Source organism: Symphalangus syndactylus, chromosome 22 (assembly GCF_028878055.3).
Source record: "Symphalangus syndactylus isolate Jambi chromosome 22, NHGRI_mSymSyn1-v2.1_pri, whole genome shotgun sequence".
In the NCBI taxonomy this organism is placed as follows: domain Eukaryota; kingdom Metazoa; phylum Chordata; class Mammalia; order Primates; family Hylobatidae; genus Symphalangus; species Symphalangus syndactylus.
In genome coordinates, this window is record NC_072444.2 from 15,535,283 (window position 1) to 15,548,182 (window position 12,900).

The 12,900-nt window shown below is 48.3% G+C and overlaps 2 long non-coding RNA genes across 2 annotated transcripts; one reads left to right on the plus strand and one right to left on the minus strand.

The window, feature by feature from the left end:
- Positions 1-1,040: 1,040 nt before the first annotated feature.
- LOC134735629 (uncharacterized) lies at positions 1,041-6,800 on the minus strand. The gene is made up of 2 exons (XR_010118938.1): positions 6,648-6,800; positions 1,041-1,993 (listed from the first exon to the last, which is right to left on the minus strand). It is a non-coding gene; the product is annotated as an uncharacterized lncRNA (long non-coding RNA).
- Positions 6,801-6,910: 110 nt separating this feature from the next.
- LOC129472366 (uncharacterized) lies at positions 6,911-8,306 on the plus strand. The gene is made up of 2 exons (XR_008653899.2): positions 6,911-7,493; positions 7,855-8,306. It is a non-coding gene; the product is annotated as an uncharacterized lncRNA (long non-coding RNA).
- The last annotated feature ends 4,594 nt before the right edge of the window (positions 8,307-12,900 follow it).

A 12,900-nucleotide genomic window follows, 5' to 3' on the forward strand; every position in this document is an offset into this window, starting at 1 on the left:
CTGGAGTGCTGTGGTGCGATCTCGGCTGACTGCAAGCTCTGCCTCCCAGGTTCACGCCATTCTCCTGCCTCAGCCTCCTGAGTAGCTGAGACTACGGGCACCCGGCTAATTTTTTTGTATTTTTAGTAGAGACGGGGTTTCACCGTGTTTGCCAGGATGGTCTCGATCTCCTGACATTGTGATCTGCCCGCCTCAGCCTCCCAAAGTGCTGGGATTACAGGCGTAAGCCACTGCGCCCGGCCTGTAATTTTTTAAAAAATAAAAAATATTTTATCTTGGTGTTATTTCAAAACGAGATACCAAAAGCAAGGCTGGTTTTACTCCGACATTTCTAACAATGTATTTTTAATGCTTTTTCCTCTCTTCAAAAATGACACACTTCCTTAAAAGTGGGTTTTACATTTCCATTCTAGAACAGTCACAGAGGCAGAGGAAGTACTCAACAAACCCCAGCAGAATCAACAAGAGTTCCAGCATACAGCTGACCACTCCCTATACCAAAAGCTGTTTTTGAAGTGGCACCAAGTTTGTTAGAGAAGGAGCAGAGCTACAAGTCCCGGAGCCAGGCCACAGGGGCAGACAGGTTCCTCAGAACTGGGTTGTGCTGGGGAGGCAGCTGCTGTTTACCCTGCCTGTCACAGACACAGCTACTGCTCTACGTCAGCTGTCAGCCACAGAACAGGTCTCCACACACAGAAAAACAAGGATGACCTCTGTTGCTGAAAAAGCAAAACACAGTAGTGTTGGGAGCTTTACAGTAAGTTCTCTTGCAGAAAGGCAAGCTATAGAACAAAGGTGATGGACATGGTGAAACAGCCAATCAAACAGCTCTGTGTACAGGTTACTTACCTCTTATGACAGTTTGACCCCTTTTCTCAGTTCTGTCTAAACTAAACCTTGACTTTGAATACAAACGACAGGACTATTCCTATTTCCCAGCACAACAAACACCACAGCCATAGTTCTTATCGCTAGCTCTCATCTACACCTGATAATTATCTCACCTGTCTCCAATTGCTGACTACTAAGCGCTAACCTGATTAATCACCACAGGACATATTTATTGAGGAACAAATTTAGTATTTCAAGGATACCCCAAATGAGTTACTGGTGGGGTTACATAAGCTTTCATTCATGCCACCAAACCAAGATTCATGAATTCTGAAAGTTAAAGTTGATTACCTCTTTGGATACATAAAAACAATATATTAAAGCATGTCACAAAGTGCAAAAAAAAAAAAAAAAAAGAGGCATCCAGCAGATGAAAAATAGGCTCTTGGAAAAAACCCAAAGCAGCAGGCTGATTGTCCTAACAAGAGGACAGAGAAACTCTTTCTGTAGAAAATAAAGCTGCCTCAGCCAAAGAGAGATCCAGACATGGGTTTTGATGGATTCTTATTACAACCAAAGACAAGCTCAAAGAAAGTGGAAGTTCAGATTTCCCATGGGTGCAGTTGGATCTTGCATCCAAGAGAACGCTTGGTTGACTTCTCATATGTAGGCTGAGCAAGAAGCAAGCAGCAAGACTTAGCCAGTGATTCTGATTCCAGGCTGACATCTCTGTGCTTGAGCTCTGAGCTCCTCAGGCAGGACAGCCTGGAATTGCTCCTGCACCAGCATTTCCACAATCTGCTCTTTTGTGTGGATATCAAGTCTCAGCCACCGTCCAGCAAGGTCCTGGGAATGCCTGAGGACATCCCTGGGGCCAGCTGCATCCTCATAGCAGAACTTCCTGAACTTCCGCCGGGAGGCTTTCCAGTATGGTCTTAAAGTCTTCAACAGAGTCTTCACTGAGGCTCTCTGGTGGGAGCCCAGAAGGCTCTCGTGGAACCTGGACCTGGAAAGCAGGTAGTAGGACAACTTCTGGCTCCTCGGCCCATCATTTCATTGGGTAGTGATCTCATTTGATCATTCTGGACTTCTGTATTTCTTTGTGTCTCTGGGTACACTTCAGTCTCCATTCTGGAACTCTAAGAAAAAACGTTTCAGACTTCTAGGCACAAAGAGAAAAGTAAGAATCAGCAAAAACAGACCATAAAAGCTGTTAAACCACTCTGATCTCATGGATCTGGTCCAGACCCAGGTTCCATCAGCCTTCCAATCTTAACAGGGTTTCTTAATAAAGCTACTAGAAACTCTATTTTTGTCTTCTTCTTGGTAGATCAATTAACACAATTGAGAAAACATGACAGTGGTTTACCACAATAAGAAATGTAGGTTCTCAAAGCCGACTGAAGAATACTGGCTGTGCTAGAGAATCGTGCATTCATTTTGTCTCTCACTATGAAGTATTTTACATTATGTTGAAACAAGAATTGCATACGCACATGATTTGCTTGGGAGAGGGCTTTAAAATCATGGGTGTTTGCTTCCTCCAACCATTTTTTTTTCCTTTTTGGAGACAGTGTCTTGCCCTGTCGTTCAGGCTGGAGTGCAATGGCACGATCTCAGCTCACCGCAACCTCCGCCTCCCAGGTTCAAGCAATTCTCCTGCCTCAGCCTCCTGAGTGGCTGGGATTACAGACACGTGCCACCACCTCCAGCTAAATTTTGTATTTTTAGTAGAGATAGGCTTTCACCAGGTTGGTCAGGCTGTCTCGAACTCCTGACCTCGTAATCTGCCCCCATCGGCGTCCCAAAGTGCTGGGATTACAGGCATGAGCCACCATGCCCGGCCCCTCCAACCATTTTTATATAACATTTGCTATGTCTACAAAGCAATTTATGAAGAAGAGCTAAAAGAGGAGAATAAGGTCAGTTCATTTATATCTAATCTACTGACTTTCTACCTCCGTCCATCTCTTTCATCATGATTAAAGAACAGCAAACAAGTACTTCAAAGGAGCAGTGCACTATGATTGCACCTGTGAATAGCCACTGCACTCCAGCCTGAGCAACACAGCGAGAGCTCTTAAAAAAAAGAAAAAGAAAAAGAAAGCCAGGCGAGGTAGCTCACGCCTGTAATCCCAGCACTTTGGGAGGCCAAGGTGGGAGGATCAGCTGAGGTCAGGAGTTCAAGACCAGCCTGGCCAATATGGTGAAACCCCATCTCTACTAAAAATACAAAAATTATGGCCGGGCATGGTGGCTCACGCCTGTAATCCCAGCACTTTGGGAGGCCAGGGTGGGTGGATCACATGAGGTCAGGAGTTCAAGACCAGCCTGACCAACATGGAGAAACCCTGTCTCTACTAGAATTACAAAAATTAGCTGAGTATGGTGGCGCATGCCTGTAATCCCATCTACTCGGGAGGCTGAGGCAGGAGAATCACTTGAACCCAGGAGGCAGAGGTTGCTGTGAGCCGAGATCGTGCCACTGCACTCCAGCCTGGACAACAAGAGCAAAACAACATCTCAAAAAAAAAAAAAAGGTGGATCACTTGAGCCCAGGAATTTGAGACCAGCCTGGGTAACATGGCAAAACCCTGTCTCTACAAAAAATACAAAAAAAAAAAAAATTATCTGGGTGTGGTGGCACATGCCTATAGTCCCAGCTACTAGGGAGGCTGAGGTGGGAGAACCACCTGAGCCTAGGAGGTAGAGGCTGCAGTGAGCTGTGATCACGCCACTGCACTCCAGCCTGGGCAACAGAGTCCTCGTCTCCAAAAAAAAAAAACCCAGGTTAAGATCAAGAATGAAGCACCTCTGATCAGTGTATGGGACTTGTCAAAATCCTAACAGAGTACACTTACAACCCTTTGGATATTTGAGAGCTCCAGGATTATCAAACCAGCTATAGTCGTGGGGGGTGGGGGGGCGGGGCGCAAATTAAATACCTGTAAAATGCCAGAAAAAAAGCCTTTGCTTCATTTGGGCTAGGGCCCCACTTCAAAAGAGGAGTTATTTACAGGAAAACACATCCTATATTAATTAACTTTAAAACAAAAGACAGTTCAAATAACAGAAATGACTAAATTAATTCTCACATTAGGGTACAGCCCCATGATGCAGTCACTTTTCAAGGATCATCTTTTTTTTTTTTTTTTTTTTTTGAGACGGAGTCTTGCTCTGTTGCCTAGGCTGGAGTGCAGTGGCACAATCTCGGCTCACTGCAACCTCTGCCTCCCAGGTTCAAGCAATTCTCCTGCCTCAGCCTCCTGAGTAGCTGGGACTACGGCGCGTGCCACCAGGTCAAGCTAATTTTTTTTGTATTTTTAGTAGAAACGAAGTTTCACCATGTTAGCCAGGATGGTCTTGATCTCCTGACCTCATGATCCACCCGCCTTGCCTCGGTCTCCCAAAGTGCTGGGATTACAGGTGTGAGCCACCGTGCCTGGCCCATTGTTTTCTTTAATACTGTCCTCCCTCAAAGAACTAATCCCTTCCAGACATATAATACATAGCAGGAGAGTTGACATTTAAAATCCCTCCACCTCAGAGAATCTCTCAAATCCGTTTCCTGGGCAACAACTGACAGAAGCCAACAATCACTAATGCTGACTAGCTGCCATGCACCCAGCACCTAGTCTTCCCTTCTCTAAAGGTTCCCTGACCCATTTCTTAGGAGACTTTAATTGATTCTAGACCCAGCAGCTTGGATATTCTTGGGAGTACACCAATTCTTCTCATATTATCTTGGTTTTTTCTCAGTTAATAAGGTGTGCTCATCCCCCAAAGTAAGCTGTTACTAACCTAGGGTGGTGAGTACGGAAAAGCAGAATCACTTAGGGGTGACTTGGACTAAAATATTTCATTCAAGACAGGTTGGGTGAAACATTGTGGGAAAGCAAAATCTTGGGAACAACCTAAGTGACCATCAACAGGGAAATGATTGAAGTACAGTCAACCACTCAGTGGTGTCGCCATGTAAAAAGTGAAGCAGGCTTATGAGTACTGGAAAGAAAGCTGTCCATATCACAACATGACTAAGCTCCCGATTGATGTGTAGTATGACCCCCCCACCTGAGGAAATTAAAAATACATACATACAGGCAAATAAAACCTGATATATCCAAATAATAGAAAGTTATCAAAGAAATTAATTGTATTTACTTCTGAAGGGCAGAAACAGTAGACGGGGGAAACACTTTTCATTCTACATCTTTCTGCATTATTTTCTAACTACACACATGTATTACTTTTGTAACAAGAGGAAGAAAACTTCTCAGGCTTTCCCCTCCTGCCCAAAAACCTTTCTGAGTGAAAACTCCTAACCCACTTAGGAAAACACCCTTTTATTACTTCTTCTAGCTCCCAGCACCCAACGTCTTTACAGCCCACGTTTCTAGGAACAGACTATCAGTGGGCCTCTTTTTTTTTGAGACAGTCTCACTCTGTCGCCCAGGCTGGAGTGCAGTAGTGTGATCTCGGTTCACTGCAACCTTTCCGCCTTCTGGGTTCAGGTAATTCTCTGCCTCAGCCTCCCGAGTAGCTGGGATTACAGGCGCCCACCACCACACCTGGCTAATTTTTATGTTTTTAGTAGAGACCGGGGTTTCACCATGTTGACCAGGCTGGTCTCAAACTCCTGACTTCGGGTGATCCACCCGCCTCGGCCTCCCAAAGTGCTGGGATTACAGACGTGAGCCACCACGCTCGGCAGTCAGTGGGCCAATTCTTAAGGCTGGCTCTCAAAGATGAACCAGCACCACAATTTACCCGGCTTATAAATCCTATCAGCTTCAGAAGACGACTTACCAAACACAAACTTAGCCTCACCAGTTAATAACTCCTTGTCTTTGCTCAAAAACCCAGTGAGAAAAAATAACTCCAGGCCAGGCACAGTGGCTCATGCCTGTAATTCCAGCACTTTGGAAGGCCAAGGCGGGTGGATCACTTGAGATCAGGAGTTCAAGACCAGGCTGGCCAACATGGTGAAACCGTCTCTACTAAAAATGGAAAACATTAGCCAAGCGTGGTGACGTAAGACTGTAATCCCAGTTACTCGAGGGGCTGAGGCAGGAGAATCGCTTGAACCCATGTGGCGGAGAAGGTTGCAGTGAGGCGACATCGTGGCACTGCAACTCCGGCCTGGGTGACAGAGCGAGACTCCGTCTCAAAAAAAAGAAAAAATAACTCCAGTGCACTGCGCCCTTACTTCCTATCTAACATTGTGCCGAACGTTATAGATAGATAACATGGATCCTCCTCCGTATGATCCTTAGTTCAGGATCATAAACTCTTGATAAATTACTGCCCCAGGAACCTCCAGTGACATCAACCGCTGCTATCATTTGTGGAATTCTGCCGGCCAGACACCCCACACTGCATTCCCTCACAACTGATCCTCCCGATAGCCCATGGGGTAGACACTGTTACTTCCATTCACAGATAAGCAAAGTGAGGCTCGGAGGGAGGGGACTTGCCCAAAGCCACAAGGATGAAAGGTAGTGCGATGACTCAACCGATAAAAATAATCCCGGTTGTGGTGGCGGGGAGCTGAGCCCGACTCCTCCCACTATGCTGCCGCGGCTCCGAAGGCCTAGGCCAGAGTGCGGAAATGGGCTTCTAGGGTCCCAGGACGAAGTCCACCTCCAGAGCTGCAGTGAGGTCCAAGTCAGCCAGAGGAGCCCGCAGGCCCCACATTTCAGTCATTTCCCTACCCCAAACGCAGGGACTCCCCGCTCCTGGGGCAGGCAGCCACTGTGGCCGCGAGCAAGCGTACGCGGGGTAGGAAGGAGAAGGAAGGGGACAGGGGGAAGGTTCACCTACGCAGCTGCCACCTCGGAGGACGGGGGAGCGGGGGACGAGGGAAGATCAGGATAAGACCCTAACTCCCACAAATGACTCCGGGAAAGGGAGACCACCACTTCCCGAGCTTTGGAGCGCCGCGCGGGAACCGGAAGTCATGCCCCGCCCGGAAGTTAAAAGGAGGGGCATAGTTTGGAAGGTGGGGGGGGGGGGGGCCGGGTCTCTCTAGCCTCCGCGGTACTCCGCAGCTTCATGGTTTTAACTCTAGGTGGTGTTTTGACCGTCCTCAGTCCTTACCGTGCGGAGTTTTGGATACATTCTAAGCAGCTTTTTCGCTCCGGAGAAGTTCTTTGTCTTTCTGAGCCGCAGTTTGCCCAACTGCAAAATGGAAAGAGATGACGCAGGAATTAAGATACTCTAGGAGCTCGCCCACAGCTGAGTCAGGGCCCCATTCTGAGGTTACACCCTTAAGCCTTTGCACCACTCAAAGGAAGGAAACCAAGAGAGAGGGGTGGCTAGCTGCTGTTTGGAGACAGTGGTCCTTGTATTGGCGCCCCGCGGAATCACTCCAGATGAGTCAGTGGATACAGTCTATAGGTCCCGCCTCATTGTACGCAAACAGCAGTGGGCATATGGCCGTGGGGGGTTGATACAGCCTGTCGGAGTGGGACTGTGTGTATGGGAGGCTAAATCTCAGCAGGACTTTTCCAGTTGCTACCAGACTACGCACTGTCGCCTGATGGTTAAGAACTGAAGCTTTAGCCGTGCGCGGTGGCTCACGCCTGTAATCCCAGCACTTTAGGAGGCAGAGGCGGGCGGATCACCTGAGGTCACAGGAGTTCGAGACCAGCTTGACCAACAAGGTGAAACCCAGACTTTACTAAAAATAACAAAAATTAGCCGGGCGTGCTGGCAGGCGCCTGTAGTCCCAGCTGCTCGGGAGACTGAGACAGGAGAATTTCTTGAACCCAGGAGGCGGAGGTTGCAGTGAGCCGAGATTGCGCCACTGCACTCCAGCCCGGACGAGGGAGCAAGACTCCATCTCAAAAATGAAGCTTTGAAGTCATACTGATATGGTTTGCGTCTGATCACACAGGTTCAATGACACAGCCGGCTAGAGGAAGCAGAGATGCTAACCACTGCAGCCGCGATCTTAACCCTGAAGGGGAGGGATTGAGCTATTAGAGAGAGGTACTCAGTTGACTTATCCCTCTCTCTTTCCAGCTGGCGTATCCGAATGGGCTGAGCTACCGGATTAAGAGGGACACCCCAAAGCCCCCATTGCTGGGTTATTGCTCCAGAGCCAATGTCCTTAGGGAAACGGAGATACGCCCTTTGTCTACACTGCCACTGCTGGTCTGTAAACTCCTAGACGGCCAGCTGGTGGTTCACAAACCAGGACTCCTTGCTCTGGCCCTACTCCTACCTACCAGAATGACCGTGAACACTTCCCCACTCACTCCTACAACCAGGTTTCCATCTTCTCTCTCAGCTTAGGTTTCCCTAATTGTAAAATAAAAGGGTTGGACTAGGTTAAGGACTTCCAGCTGTTTCTCTCTCCCACACTCTAAGGTTCCTTAGGAATGCTTCAGAAAACAGCAGGGGTTGGGGCAAGGATGCCACCTGAGTCCCAGAGCAACTCCAATTTCATAGGTACATAAATTTATGTGAAAGTATATACGTTTAGGCTTGTGTAAGATTATTTTGTCATCCCAGGTAAAATTCAGCCTTTGTGCTTCATCTTTCCCCACCCTCCTGCTCACTCAGTTTGCTCCGAGAACACTGACCTTCTGGTTATTTTGCAAATCTGACAAGCTCATCTTCACTTCTTTTTTTTTTTTTTTTGAGACGGAGTTTCACTCTTGTTGTCTAAGCTGGAGTGCAATGGTGTGATCTCGACTCACTGTAACCTCTGCCTCCCGGATTCAAGCGATTCTCCTGCCTCAGCCTCCCAAGTAACTGGGATTACAGGCACGAGCCACCACACCCGGCTAATTTTTTTGTACTTTTAGTAGAGATGGGGTTTCGCCATATTGGCCAGGCTGGTCTCAAACTCCTGACCTCAGGTGATCCGCCCACCTCGGCCTCCCAAAGTGCTGGGATTACAGGTGTGAGCCACCATGCCCGGACTTTTTTCGAGACAGAGTCTCATTCTGTCACCCAGGCTGGAATGCAGTGGCATGATCTCGGCTTACTGCAACTTCCACCTCCTGGGTTGAAGTGATTCTCTTGCCTCAGCCTCCCAAGTAGTTGAGATTACAGACTTGCACCACCGTGTCCAGCTAATTTTTGTATTTTTAGTAGAGACAGGGTTTTGCCATGTTCCCCAGGCTGGTCTCGAACTCCTGACCTCAAGCGATCCACCCACCTCAGCTTCCCAAAGTGCTGAGATTACAGGCGTGAGCCGTCGCACCCGGCCTCATCCTCACTTCTTTTGCTGATCTCTGCTTGCAGTGCTCTTTCCTGAGATCTGTTCACCCAGGTTCCAGTTCAACTGTAGTGTCTCCTTTTCTGCCCACCTCCTCTATCCCCCGACCCTGGGCACCCTTCCAATTCCTTTATAACCTGTTATTTTGCTTTTGTAATTACCTAGTTATTTTCTATCTCATCCACTAGAGGCAGGGTCCACAAAGCTAAGGACCACTATGACCCCAGTACTTAAAACTGAGCATAGGAGCCAGGCGCAGTGGCTCACACCTGTAATCCCAGCACTTTGGGAGGCCGAGGTGGGCGGATCACCTGAGGTCAGGAGTTCGAGACCAGCCATGACTAACATGGCGAAACTAAAAATACAAAAATTAGCTGGGCATGGTGGCAGGCGCCTGTAATCCCAGCTACTCAGGAGGCTGAGGCAGGAGAATTGCTTGAACCTGGGAGGCAGAGGTTGCAGTGAGCTGAGATCAGGCCATTGCACTCCAGCCTGGGCGAGAAGAGTGAAACTCCATCTCAAAAAAAATGAACAACAACAACAAACTGAGCATAGGCTGGACAAACAATGAATGAATCAATGAGTGAGTAAAGGAACAGAGCAGCTAGGCGTGGTGGCTCACACCTGTAATCCCAACACTTTTTTTTTTTTTTTTGAGACGGAGTCTCGCTCTGTCACCCAGGCTGGAGTGCAGTGGCGCAATCTCGGCTCACTGCAAGCTCCGCCTCCCGGGTTCACGCCATTCTCCTGCCTCAGCCTCTCCGAGTAGCTGGGACTACAGGTACCCGCCACCACGCCTGGCTAATTTTTTGTATTTTTAGTAGAGACGGGGTTTCACTGTGGTCTCGATCTCCTGACTTCGTGATCCGCCCGCCTTGGCCTCCCAAAGTGCTGGGATTACAAGCATGAGCCACCGCGCCCGGCCAATGCCAACACTTTTGGAGGTTGAAGCAGGAGGATCCCTTGAGCCCAAGAGTTTGAGACCAACCAAGGCAACATAGTGAGACCCATCTCTATAGAAATTTTTAAAAAATCAGCCTGGCGTGGTGGTGCACATCTGTGGTCCCAGCTACTTGGGAGGCTGAAGTGGGAGGATCACTTTAGCCCAGAAGATTGAGGCTGCAGTAAACTGTGATTGAGCCACTGCATTCCAGCCTGGGCGGATAGAACAAAACTCAGTCTCAAAAAAAAGAAAAATGGTCTGGGCATGGTGGCTCATGCCTGTAATCCCAGTACTTTGGAAGGCTGAGGTGGATGGGTCACCTGAGGTCAGGAGTTCAAGACCAGCCTAAGCAACATGGTGCAAACCCATCTCTTTTTTTTTTTTTTTTTTTTTTTTTGAGACGGAGTCTTGCTCTGTCAGCCAGGCTGGAGGGCAGTGGCACAGTCTCGGCTCACTGCAAGCTCCGCCTCCCGGGTTCACGCCATTCTCCTGCCTCAGCCTCTCCAAGTAGCTGGGACTACAGGCGCCCGCCACCACACCCGGCTAATTTTTTTTTTTTTTTTTGTATTTTTAGTAGAGACGGGGTTTCACCGTGGTCTCGATCTCCTGACCTCGTGATCCGCCCACCTCGGCCTCCCAAAGCGCTGGGATTACAAGCGTGAGCCACTGCGCCTGGCCATGAAAACCCATCTCTACTAAGAATACAAAATTAGCTGGGTGCGGTGGTGCATGCCTGTGACCCCAGCCACTTGGGAGGCTGAAGCAGAAGAATTGCTTGAACCCGGGAGGCAGAGGTTGCAGTGAGCCAAGATGGTACCACTGCACTCCAGCCTGGGCAACAGAGTAAGACTCCATCTCAAAAGAAAAAAAAAGAAAAGAGAAAGCCTGAATTTTATGACAAATCCAATCTGATAAAGACCACTAGGGATATAGCTGTAGTTTAACAAAATTAGGCTTATTAACTTGATGTAGCAAGAGAGACAACACACCAGAGAAACTGTGGAGGGTCTCACCAAACAAAGGAAGAAATGGGATTATCATAGGATTTGGGGGAGGTTGGAGTTTAGGTGAAATTGAAATGAAGCCGTGTTGATAGGCGCAAAGCAGAGCTGGCAATGTGTAAAGGGGTTAACATCTGGCGTGGGCTGAGAATCAGAGTCTTGTTTCCGTGGACACCACAAAGGTAAGACAAATATAGACTGTGTCCAAAAACCCTTTATCTGAAGCTCTGCATCTGGGTAGATACAGGCTATGTCTCTGTATCAAACCTGGCTCTTCTGACTCACTAGAGAAGTGTGGGATGTTCTGCTCTCACTGATGTGATTTCAAACAGCAAACTTTCTGACAGTCTCTGATTTTAGAGAATGAGATTTCTTTTTTTTTTTTTTTAGGTGGAGTTTCACTCTTGTCGCCCAGGCTGGAGTGCAATGGTGCAAACTCGGCTCACTGCAACCTCCATCTCCTGGGTTCAAGCAATTATCCTGCCTCAGCCTCCCGAGTAGCCGGGATTACAAGTGCCCGCCACCATGCCCAGCAAATTTTTGTATTTTAGTAGAGATGAGGTTTCACCATGTTGGCCAGGCAGAGAACGAGATTTCTCAGCACTGTCTTTTTTTTTTTTTTCCTTTGAGACGGAGTCTCGCTCTGTGGCCCAGGCTGGAGTGCAGTGGCGTGATTTTGACTCACTGCAACCTCTACCTTCCTGGTTCAAGCAATTCTCCTGCCTCAGCCTCCAGAGTAGCAGGGATTATAGGCACCCACCACCACGCCCAGCTAATTCAGCCTCCCAAAGTGCTGGGATAGGACTACGTCTTTGATGTTAATTGACAAAAGAAAGTTTGACAGATTCACTTTTTTTTGAGACGGAGTTTTGCTCTTGTTGCCCAGGCTGGAGTGCAATGGTGCGATCTCGGCTCACTGCAACCTCCACCTCCCAGGTTCAAGCGATTCTCCTGCCTCAGCCTCCCTAGTAGCTGGGATTACAGGCATTTGTCACCACGTCCAGCTAATTTTGTATTTTTAGTAGAGATGGGGTTTCTCCATGTTGGTCAGGCTGGTCTCAAACTCCCAACCTCAGGTGACCCACCCACCTCAGCCTCCCAAAGTGCTGGGATTACAGACATGAGCCACTGCGCCCGGCCTCACCGTTTTTTTTTTTTTTTTTGACACAGAGTCTTGCTCTGTGTCCCAGGCTGGAGTGCGGTGGCATGATCTTGGCTCACTGCAACCTCCACCTCCCAGGTTCAAGCGATTCTCCTACCTCAACCTCCTGAGTAACTGAGACTACAGGTACGTGCCACTACACCCAGCTAATTTTTAAATTTTTGGTAGAGACAGGGTTTCACCCTGTTGGCCAGGCTCGTCTTGAACTCCTGACCTCAAGTGATCCACTTGCCTCAGCCTCCCAAAGTGCTGGGATTACAGGTGCAAGCCATTGCGCCCAGCCCAGATTCACATTTGATCTCAATCATCTGACCTATGTCCAGAATAGATAAAGAATTCTACAAACCAGCCAGGCACAGTGGCTCATGCCTGTAATCCCAGCACTTTGGGAGGCTGAGGCAGGCAGATCACGAGGTCAGGCATTCAAGACCAGCCTGGCCAACATGGTGAAACCCCGTCTCTACTAAAAATACAAAAATTAGCCAGGTGTGGTGGTGGGCACCTGTAATCCCAGCTACTCAGGAAGCTGAGGCAGGAGAATCGCTTGAACCTGGGAGCTGGAGGTTGCAGTGAGCCGAGATTGCACCACTGCACTCCAGCCTGGGTGACAGAGTGAGACTCCGCTCAAAAAAAAAAAAAAAAAAGGGAATTGAAGTATTGACATTGTGCCTTCTTGAAAAATGAATTGTTGGCTTTTCACAATTTAGAAATCAAAAGCAAAAAATTATTGGCCTTG